Below are 12,105 nucleotides of genomic sequence, written 5' to 3'. Positions count from 1 at the left end.
TCTGATTTATAGTGGGGATGAAGAACTGCATAAGAGTGGTGTTGCCATCCTGATAAGACAGCAAACAGAAAAGTCACTCATGGAATGGACCCCTGATCGCGATTATTCTCACGATTATTTGTTGATTTTACCAAAACAAATTTATTGTCACATAGGCTGTTTATAACTGCGAGAGGGGAGTTTGATGGACGCTACTCACAGAGAGACGGTGACTCATTATGAACGGGTCCACACGGTCGAACGGCGGATACACACTCGTGTGTATGAATTTTTGTATCTTCACTGCGCTGCATTTTTATGAACTAGATATCTGGCCATGGGTCACATCTCTGGTCCAGGCTTCGGTCCGCAGCTCCGTCTCCCACGCTGTTACTCTACCAACTGAAGTTAGCTGCATTCAAAAACTTCTCTGTGTTCTTCGCCGTAGCGCCGTGATAACAGTTACCCGCAAACACTGGTAAAATACAGGTTGCCCCTCATACTTAACAATATACAGCTGTGTTAATGAATTAAAACTGTAGACATATATCAGAAGCGTGGACCGGCGGCCGCTGTGTGGCGGGGCGCGGAGAGTAAGAGGAGAGAGTAGGACGAGAGAGCGTAGAAAGATCCACACAGGCACGGCTTTACAGACGAAATGGGTCATGAACGCAAAATTAAACCATATCCATATACAGCATTGTAGTGGAGGCGAGACATTAGCACCGGTGCGTCCTAGAAAGCTAACAGCTAACAGACGCTACTACTAACAGCTAACTACGACCTACTGCACGACTAGCACTGGTCACTGCTGTTGTCTGAAAACAACAATGGGACAAAGTGTTGCTTTACTGGTAACTGGTAAACCTTGAGACTGCGTATTACCGACTGCTATCTTTTGAGTTTTCCTCACGCTACCTGTCCTCTGTGACTGTCTACATCTAGAAACTTAGCTGCACGGGTGCAGTGACTACTCTGACTGGCTCATGAGCAGACGGCTTTATGGAGCGGGAGATGGGCTTTGCAAAAAACCCGAGCGTTCTATGAAATGACGCTTTATAAAAATAATCCGTCGATCACGCCAATTTGATCGTGGGAAGTCCAAATCGTGATCGCGATTAAAATTCGATTAATTGTGCAGCCCTAATTTGTATAGTCATCATCATCATCATTTCTCTTGTGCCAGGAGGCACACAAGGCTTGGACATCACTCCCCCCTGGGTTCGGTTTGCAGCTCCACGTCGTGCTGTATTCCACGTGTTCCAGCCTGCACCGTTACGTTCCAGTTCCACCATTCGCCGCCAAGTTGTTTTTGGGCGGCCTCTTTCCTTCTTCCTTCAGGTATCCACCCGAGGGCCACAGCACAGTCGTCGTTCTGTCCTTCCTCAGCACATGGCCGATCCAGTTCCATCTCCGTCTCCTTACCTCCTCACTGATTTTCTTTGTTTCTGCCATCTCAGAACTGACTTGTTGAGACGTTGTTGTTGCCATTAATCTTGAAAATCTCCGTAAGCTTTGGTCTGGAAGATGTCTATCTTCTTCTCTTCTCCCTTGTTAGTTTCCAGGTCTCGCATCCATAAAGCAGAACCGAAAGGACCAAGCTCTTGAAAAGGGAGGTTTTGGTCTTCCTGCTGATATCGCTAGCTTGCCATATGTTTGATAGCCTTTTGAACTGTGCGCTTGCCAGTGCCACTCTTTTCTTGACATCCCTGTGCCTCCACATCCTCAGGTACGTTGCACCCATACGTGAAGCTCTCTACCTCCTCTACCTCGCTTTCTCCAACCTCAGCTTTCTGTCGCTCTTGCTGTTGGCCTTCATTATGTTGCACTTCTTTCGTTCAGTTTTAGCCAACCTTGGCTGCATTGTCCTCTAATCTTGTTGTTTTGTGCTGAGGTGTTGTTGAAGATAGAAGGCAAGGTCATCTGCAAAGTCAAGGTCTTCCAGCATGGAGTGAAGTCCCATCGGATTCCAGTTCTTTCACCCTCCACAGTTCTCCACATTACCAGTCGATTACCAGGAGGAACAAAAATCCTGACATGCAGCACCCTGCTTCACTCCTGTCGTCACTGGAACCAGTCTGTTGTGTCGTTCTCGTCCATAACGAGCCTGAATCGTCTCATAAAGGGTCTTTACCATCTGGATCAGCTTCCGAGGGATTCCATACTGACGCATGATGGTCCAAAGGCTGTCTCGGTGTATGAATCGAACGCTTTTTCAAGTCGACGAAGTGACGTACATGTGTAGCATTCCATTCGTTGACTTGTTCCGGAATATCCTAAGGATGAATATCTGGTCGCAGTTCCTCTGCCTGTCCTGAAGCCGTTTGTTCTTTCCGGAGCGATGAATCTACTCCAGTTTGTATCCTGTTAATGAGTATCTTGCTGAGCACCTTGCTGGCCAGAGGCACAAAGTACCCCCCCCTCCAGTTTCCACAACTCTGAAGGTTTCCTCGCTTTGGAATTTTGCAAATGAGTCCTTTGGTCCTTGCGCTGGAACTGTCTCTTGGTCCCAAATGAGGCCAAAACCCGTTTTAGTTCTAAGCTGGTCTGTTTGGTGTCAGCTTTAAGCATTTCGCTGAGATTTGTTCTACTCCAGGGGCCTTTCCATTCTTGAGGGCCTTCAGTGCATCTTGATTCTTCAACATCTGGCGCCCTCGATTGGAATATCTATCTCCTCCCTTTCCCTCTCTTCCTCCTGTGGTGGTTCTTCGGGTGCTTCCCTGTTGAGAACTTCCTGGAAATGTTCCTTCCACCTCACTAGTCTGGCCTCTTTGCTCTTCAGCACAGCTCCCCTTCTACTCTTCACTGCTGCTGTTTGTCTGTACTCTGTCCTGTCAACTGTTTCACGATACTGTTAGTTCTTCTGCTTCCGTTTTCCGCTGCTTCGTGGCTCTCTTGCTTTCTCTGACATCCACCTCCTCTTGTCCTCTCTCACGCTCCTCTTCACTTCCTGTCCTTGTCCCTGTACTCTTCATCTGTTTTGTTTTTAATTCTTTCTGAGCGGTACTTTCAATCCTTATCTTGTTGGCTTTTCTTTCGTCGATCAGTCTCCAGTTGTTTGCTGATCCACGGTTTGTTCTTCCTCTCTGAAGCCGAGCACCTCTTCTGCTGACTTGACGTAGGCTCTCTTGCTGTTCCCATACCTCTTCTATGTCTTTCACTCTCGTTCCTGGTCTTTTCCAACTTGCTCGTGACTGCCTCGCAGTATTTCTTCCTCATATCTTCATCTCTCAGTCGTTCCACGTCATCCTCGGCTTGACCTTGTTGTGTTTCTGTGGGTACTAAGACGTAGTTTGATGCGCTCCTCACCAGGTAGTGGTCGCTGTTTGCATCACTCCTCTTGTACTCGGGAGTCCATGACGAAGATCTCCACTGTCCTCTGATCAAAGATGGTCGATCTGATTCTTCACTTTTCCATCGGCTGATACCCATGTTGCCTTGTGGATGTCCTTATGGGGAAAATGTTCCTGTTATCACAGTCCATTCAGCTGGCAGAACTCGCACAGTCTTCTCCGTATCTTCTGTGTCCTACACCCGCACTCCCATTGTCCTCGTCGTACCCTGTTGTCACTTCCACTTTAGCATTGAGGTCCCCCATGATGATGACGATGTCGTTCTTGTTACATCCATCCAATGTTTCCTGTAGCTGCTGTAGAATTGTTCTTTCTCCTCTTCTTCCTTCTCATTGTGAGGGGCGTACACTGAATAACAGTCACTTTCCTGTATCTCGAGTAGAATCTTGCTGTTATTATCCGCTTGTTAATGGGGTCCATTCCATGAGTGACTTTTCTGTTTGCTGTCTTATCAGGATGGCAACACCACATCTTATGCAGTTCTTCATCCCACTATAATCAGGTCTGTCCCGTAGCCATCTTCATCCTGCCGGCTCCTTGTCCATCTGCACCTCGTGATCCCAAGTACGTCCAGTTGGTACCTTTCTATCTCGCTCGATCTGTGGCGTTCTCCTCCTCTATACATAGTTCTCACATTCCATGTCCGATGGTGAAAATGTTTTGGGTGTTCCACTAGAGATCTCGTCGGGCGCTGGGCTTCCCTAAGGCTTTGACCATCGCCGTCATACTGCCGATGTTGGTCCCCCGCTCACCCTGGTCGTCTTGCAATATGATGTCCGTTGTTTCTGTAACAATGTTGTTTTCCGGGAGTAGGTTGTTAGCCTTCTGCCCAACCCCCAGCTTGGAGGGCCGTGGTTTCTGTCAGGGTGTCCTTCCTCTTAGACTGCGTTGGTCCACGACACATAAGGTGTAACCCCGTGTTTTTTCCCTTCTCCTTATTGTGTTATATATCTTTTTTTTGCACGTGTAGGTTTACAAAGTGAAAAACCAGCAATGTGCAATACAACTAAATATGGTGTTTTCTGTAAATTAGCCATGTAAACCTATTCTAATATAATCACTAATGCAATTATGAACCTAAAATGAGCTAATATGAGCACTTAATACTCTCATGAGGGGCGATAGATATTTATTGTTTCAATTTCTTTTTTTGCTTTTACTGTTAAGCCTGCAAACATCTGTTGGGCTGGATGGAGAAGTGAAGATCGGGGACTTTGGTCTGGTCCCCAGAGATGATGATGCTTTGATGGACAGACAGAGAACAGAGGAACCCGATCTTACATGGCTCCGGAACAAGTGAGATGGTCTTTACTGACAATAACTTTTATTTGTCTGTATTATTGTTAGGTTCGAGGACTTGAGTGTTAAAAATACTCACGGACCAAGACTTGGTTTTCTTTGGCCAAAGGGAATAAAGCTGAAAACACTGAACAGTCTTCCAAAATGTTCATTCCTGCTCGGCCGTTTTATTAAGTGATGTAACGAAAGAGTTGATTTACAATGGGTGTAGTATATAGTTGTTTAACATGATGTGGGCTTAAACATCATGTTTTACACAAAAGTGGGTTAGTACATCATATTATCTGCTCTACTATGGGTTAAGAGAAACTGGGTGTGCTAAACAAGTTTTAAGGTCAACACAGTGAACACAAGAAAAATGGCTCATTCACACAGTACAGCTGCAAATTAATCTTATCTTACCCTACTGGTCGACACAGGAGTGTCCGGCTCTCCTCGCCTCACTGTTCCTTCATTTCTCAAGGTTTCAAAATTCACATGATAACTTTTAAACAGTAATACTTGTTCAGTGTTCATACAATATAACTTTGTTCAGTCTCCACATTATGGTGTCAACAAATAGTTTTATAATATGCTTAATTAGTTAGCTACCTAAATGCCTGTTCACACTTAAGTCTCACTGTCTTACCTTTGCATTGAGAGCTTACAAATCAAAGTTTTTTCCATCAAACATTACAGATTTATCTCAACATACAGTTCTACATAACATTTTTTTTTTGACTTGAATTGCAATGTCTCATTAAATCTGAGCTGAAAGCTGAAGTTTCACTTACCTCATGAGCATACAGTGACTAGTTCATCTTAATGGTATAATGAAAGTATAACTTTTTGCTGCTGAAGTATGTTGTGTCATACTGTGTTTTTATTCTGTCCCAAAAGAGGAGAGCACTATGACCGAAAAGTGGATATCTTGCTCGGGGTTGATATTTGGAACTTCTTTGGAAAGTCTCTATGGCCATGAAAGACAGTGGTGAGTCTTGCATCAATAGGACGTAACGTGTGGTTATAAAGATTGATTATATAATTTACCACACAACATGTGACCATATGACTGTAGTTAGGAGATGAGATGGAACGTTATTATACGTTATGGGCTAGTCTCGCTTTGTCGGACCCTCCTCCAAATGCGCTGAAGGAGGGTCCACACAGCATTCGGGATGGGAGGAAAACATGCTCTGGTTTAATGGCATTTCTTTAAACCAATCAGAATTGTCATGGGAGGTGCTAAACTCCGCCCAGAGCTGCTGCAAAATAGTCATGTGAGAGAAAACTCAGATTGGACAAATTGTCTAAGTAGCTGTCTCAATTTAGTCCTCATAGACCAAATTGAAAATTCCAACACAAAGAAAGCTGAAGGAAACGGAAAATATACGCATCCGTCCTGCAGCACCGGAGCAATCCTGGAAAGATATAGAATAATTTCAGGCTAACATATTCTTTTATCATTTTATTACCCCATGAATACCAGGTTTTTGAAGATGCCAGATGTCTGAAGCTTCCCAATGACTTTTCAAAGACTTTTCCCCAAGAGGTAGGTCACAGTATACTTATTATCCTTACTGATTCCCCTGTCACATGGAGTAGTATCTCCCATAGGGTGTCAGTTTAGTCACGATGGTCACCAGCAGAGTAGCAGGGAGGCTGACATGCAGGGCTTTGCACTGGTTTGTGTTGTTTTTTGCAGAACCATATCATCGAGTTAATGCTGCGCGAGAAGCCAGAAGACCGACCCGATGCAAGTAAAGTGAAGGCAGAGCTGGAGAAGTGGGCTCAGACATTCAGCACAAAAAATGTGCGTCAGGAAAATGCAACTATCTGATTATCACAAGCAACTGTGACAAGATCCATTAGCATATAGAGATGTGGTTATTAACATTTTCATGAAAATGTTTAGTGTACTGCCCTTACTGTATATAGCGCATTAACTTGAATTTTAACTCATACTCCTATGGCAATGGGGGGGGGGGGGGCAGTTTGGGGTTCTATGTTTTGCTCAATCATTAACCCTGCCAATTATGAAGAACCAAAGACCTAATATAATATCATGGGTTTTAAATGACCGGGAAAGAAAAATGAAATCAAGTTTTTTCATGAATTCACATCTGTCCAGCTTTTATTCTAACTAATCACGTTTCAGTAATTTCTGTGTTCACAGTTGACATTTTATTCTATGCTGGAAATGGTTAAATGTACTGTATTTAAAGTGGTGTCCATAACAGCGTGTTTGTACTGAATGTATGTTAAGTGAAAAATAAAATAATGGTTATCTGAAGCATAATGGTCATTCGTCTACAGTACACTAAATGTACACACACACACACACACACACACACACACCACACACCACACCACACACACACACACACACACACACACACACACAATGCTTTAGACAGTATGGTAGCCAGAGAAAGTGCTTGGACGGCCATGATCTCCAAGCGTGGACCCTCATTGTGTGTGTTTTTGTTCATACAATAATCATTAAAAAATATGGAATATTGTCAATATTTTTATTTTGTTTCAACAATGTCATTGAAAAGAATTCAGGGTTGATTAATTAATTAGTTGATTTTAATCCAATGCCAAGTAACATAGGACAGAATAACCAGACTAGAGACTTCTCTTATTAATCCTTTTGGGATGACTCCCGCGAGGAAATTGAATTTCCAACATCAATTTTTGCAAGAATACAGAATAGAAGACAGTATAAAAGAAAAATAACATATAACAGTAATACAATAATAATGATAATACATTTAGAACTTGGCTATAAAAAAGACAAAAAGGACATTACCTAAATTATCAGTCAAAAGTGTCAGTGTTGAGTCAAGTGTTAAAATGCCCAGGTATTAATGTAAGCCCGGTGTGTAAGGTCACCAATGTTGATATTAGTATTTTCTTTAATATTAATAACAGTATCCTCATTTAACTATTTCTTAAAAAGCTTTTGTAAATAGAATTCCTTTTTACTATATATTCAGGATTTACTCATATTCATTGCTAACACACAAGATAGTGTTTGATGGGGAATATGTTTTGGATCAATTTTGTGAATGAAAAATTGTGAATGAATAAATTGACTTCGTAATCTACTAACAAATGTCTTTATCTCAATTTCAAACATTGATATGTTTAGGGAATCCAACAGTCTCTACTAGAACAAATTAAAAATGGAAGTGTGGTTCATTTTTTGTCATAAGGTTATAATTCATGTTAAAAATCCACTATGGAAGAAACAAATGTGGTCCAATTTATACATTTTCTGAATTGAGTCAGGAATACATGTTTATCACAGAAAATAAGGTAAGGCCGTTGAGTTTCAGGTGAAAAAAAGTACTTGTGCCATTTTTCTTGTAAAAATTTGAAATGGGTCAATTCACCCAAATACTATACTTTCCTAAATAAAATCTGTTCTCTAAAGGAAGTTCAATAAGATTTTATCCATTTTTTTGGATATTTCAGAAGGAATGTTCAAAGAAAAGGATACAAAGACAGACCCGGATATTCCTGCGGCTTAGATAACAAAACTCTCATTCAAAGACAGATCCTCATCAGAAGGGCTTCTAATGTCCTCACTGGTCTCCGTCCGAGCCGGGACCTGTTGGTCCTTTCTTTAGCTGTCTTGGTGTGACATGTTAAACCGTAACCGTTTTAATCTGGGCAGGCGTGACTCAAATCTGCACTCGACTCACATCGGGGAGTGGCCCTTCTGTCCCTGTCTATGGGAGTGCCACAGGGTCTGGTAGAGTGACGTTGACCGAGAAACGAAACTAATAACACGGTTAACGCTGACTCGGAATCGAAACGGAGCAGAATTAGATGATATAGTAGTCTGAGATTAGTAGCTCTACTTTGTTTTTTGTTATAGTTAATACTATTGAGTATCAATAGTAATGGACGTAGCTAATTATACGAGTATATGCAAAGGAACATGGATTGGGCTGAAATTGGAGGGAAGTCGGATCTGTTGGCCCTGATCACATTAAACGTAAGAACAGAAATCCTCTGTACGACCAGGACAGTCAAACAAAATGTCACACAAAAATGTGTGTAGTCCTGATAAAAAGATGTCATTGTATGTTTGTCCTACATGTGTCAGGGGTTGCCACATTGAAATCCCACATGAACTTAATGTAACTTTAGGTTATCACGTAAAGATAGTATATAGATGATATAGAGAGATTGTATTATTGTTTCTGCATATTGACAACCCTGTTGAAGAAGCAAAACCAAAAATGTTAAGCCTACATTAGTTTTGGTGTAACCACTTCAAAAAAACTATATGTACAACAGTGTTGAAGTTTATATTTCTTTGAGTACTCTATTAACTAGCCTATTGTGCTGGAATTAATTTGATAGTAGGCTAGCCTAATATCACAGCATTATTCTTGTGCCTTATATGAAATAAATTAGGCCTACTTACTAAGCTCAGTTGGTGGGATGTTAATCAATGTGCTTATATGTCTTTCTCTGTTTAACATGTTTATATTTTCTTCTCAGATTTACAGTTAGAGCATTTCTGAATGGCAAGGCGTATCCTGAAGGAGTGGGCAAGAACAAGAAGGAACGCCAACAGAACGCTGCTAAAATGCCTTGAAACGCTTGATGGGGAACCATTCACCCTGTAGAGAGAATATAGCCTACCTCTTTATTGACTTATGTGGTTATTTGTATTGTTTATATAAGTACAGGATAAGACCAATACATTGCACATGTCTCCTTGATGTATATTTTGTATTGTTGACAGACAGAAGAAGCAGCAGAATCCTTCTGCATCAGCTCATTCCGACAGTATCACTCAAGCCAATTAAATTGTTGGCTCAATGAATATTGTCAGAAGAACAACTTGACTATAAGACCTGTGGAGTCAACGATACATGGACCAAAAAATGCTATTCCGGTAAGTCTCTTCACTGCGTCTAAATTCATAGGTATCCTGTCAACATTTCACAGGCTTAAATAAGGGTTTTTATTTTATAGATGCTGTAGCTTCGTGGTTGATGGTGACATATTCCAGCTGCCACTGGGAAAACAAGGAAGAAGCTAAGGAGGAAGCAGCCAAGCTTGTATATGATGTAATATGCGGCAGTAAACCTTCAGAGGTAAGTAGTATCACCACAAGTTCTCCTAGCTGTAATGTAGTCCTACTCAAAACAGCATAGGTAAGAATGGTATTGACTTGCTTGCCATTGATACTATTTTTTTGGTTGGTGACATTTCACACAAATCTTGTATGAATATGACATTTTGTATTTTGTTCGGTTCAGTGTTCAATTTTTTTATTTATAGCATACCACCAACCATTAGTTGACCCAAGTGCTTAACAAGCTCAAAAATATCCAAAATATAATATCCACAAACAATACCCATTACAAAATAACCAACTAACCATATCACCATATTGGTTTAGATCCCCTTGCTGCTGGGTTAAGATGTGTCGTGTGAAGCACCCATGTTCCCCGAAAATAACGTAATACCTTTTTAATTACTTTGCTTCAAAGTCTTCGCTAACATATATTAGTGTCAGACATGATGTAAATGCAACTTTGACTGGTTGGCGGTGACATACAACCACAAGGCGTAATTCTTCAGTTTTGTTTTTTCAGCCTGGAGAGGAGAATTACAGATGTGCATCAAGTGAACCAAGGGAGAAAAGTCGGACATCTGGTGAGCACAAACGAGTGGAACACTAAGTTTCTGTGTTTATGTAGGTGTTTATAAGGTTAGGTTTTAATACGTTTTTACGTCATTACATGGAAAAGATAACCAAGGACAACAGGTTTACAGAGGAAAACTTCATAAGCTTGTCGACCCCTACTGCTCAAAGAAAAGCGTCATCCTGACTCATCTTATAGAAACATGGCGGTCCATTCCTTGCCCTTCAGTGAGTATGAACCTGGGACCTCTGTAAACCTGAATGACAATAGCACTCATGAATTCTCTTGACAGATATGAGAAGTATATCTTAACACAAGGGCTACATATTTACTTTTGAACTATCATCATTACTTCTACACTTAGTATCATTGCACACAGATCTACCAAAGTATCTCACTATACCAATGGTCATCTTTTCTATGAGTGATTTTCAATTTATTTCTTTAGGTATTGTGTGTTAGTGGGTTTGTTTGTGTTATGGATTGTCCTTGCTAATGAATTGCCTAAAATTTCCTTTTGGATAAAGTCATCGTACAGTATCTATCTATCTTAAGCTATCTATCTATCAGATCTCATCTATTTCTCGAGTCTCTCGTCCTATCTCACCGATCTATTTCCTCTCGGTCTACACAGATTTTTCTACCAACTAGTGGATCACTGAATAAGGGAGGTAACCCTGTGGGTCGTGGGGATAAGAGCGTCAAGGGAAGCCACAACAGAAAGTACCCTCAGCTGTGCATGGCAACTGCTCTTCAAGAACAGACCAGCACTGGACATCAAGGCTATTTTCAGTATGGTTTCCACTTACCTTTAAATGCTCAAAGTATACTCCGTGCAGTTACCGTTTTTTAGATTATTACAGAGCTATCTAAAACTAGAAATAGTCCTAATACGGACAGTCCACCTGGGGTGTGTGGTTGAGGTTAAGTTTTTGTTGAAACTGTTTAGACAGTGTTGAGTTCAACGTCGATGATACATTTTAAAGGCGGTGAGTTTCTGTTGGGAAACTCGTGTTGTGTTTAAGAAGCTGTTTTTATATAATATTTTTGTCCACCAATTATTATCATGAGGGCTGCGGCCTACAATTACAGAGAAAACCCTCGCTGGAGTAAAACCTATACAAGTCAACTGCATCACCCCAAAATGGTGATCAAGTGGCTTGCAGCACACCTCGCTAAAACTGTTTTTTAGACAAATACGGAACATAGCATTTTATCCTTTATAAGGTAGGGTATACTGACAGGAGTGATGTGCCACTTACTCTGTTGGATTAAGCTAGATCACGGCCAATAAAATTGGACAGTTTAGACGGCGAGGTAGCTTGATAGAGAAGAAATTTTCATTGCGTGACTGGATTCTTCCCTGATGCTTTATTGGTGTCCTGTTGCAATGTATTCTCGATCACAGTGGGCCATACTCACCACACCGCCTTTGTTGCTTTTAGCTGACTGGAAAGGTCGCATTGTTTTTTGTTGTGCGTTCCATCACCACCAAACTCAGGAACAGGGATAGTTCTGATCAATTTCACTATCATCCGTGTGGGATCTACTGAATTGGTACACTAATCTTGGGTGCACACAGCTCTGAACTGTAGTGATTTGTTTTATATCTCTGTGCCGCTGCTGGGTTGAAGGTGTGAAAGCTTCATGTTTATCTGGAAAAGTATACATTAAACCTATGTTTCTAGAAATTCTTTACTTCACATTTATATTATGTGAGATGTTCCTGTCAGACTGGATGGTGAGCCCAAACATGTGGAGAACCATAGTTTCTTTTTGATTATGTTAGTTTTAATAAGGTAGGTTTTAATAACGTT

General features: G+C 41.2%; 1 protein-coding gene and 1 long non-coding RNA gene across 7 annotated transcripts in view; one reads left to right on the top strand and one right to left on the bottom strand.

Moving 5' to 3' along the window:
* LOC116705407 (interferon-induced, double-stranded RNA-activated protein kinase) overlaps positions 1-12,105 on the bottom strand; it is a 38,997-nt gene that overhangs the window by 15,615 nt on the left and 11,277 nt on the right. The window lies entirely within an intron of this gene.
* On the top strand, positions 4,557-6,901 carry LOC116705412 (uncharacterized). The gene is made up of 4 exons (XR_004335929.1): positions 4,557-4,628; positions 5,511-5,601; positions 6,100-6,162; positions 6,316-6,901. It is a non-coding gene; the product is annotated as an uncharacterized LOC116705412 (long non-coding RNA).

Source organism: Etheostoma spectabile, chromosome 17 (genome assembly GCF_008692095.1).
Source record: "Etheostoma spectabile isolate EspeVRDwgs_2016 chromosome 17, UIUC_Espe_1.0, whole genome shotgun sequence".
NCBI classification, from domain to species: Eukaryota; Metazoa; Chordata; class Actinopteri; order Perciformes; family Percidae; genus Etheostoma; species Etheostoma spectabile.
Note: the sequence above shows the minus strand (reverse complement) of the source record. Positions and strands in the feature narration are given on the sequence as shown.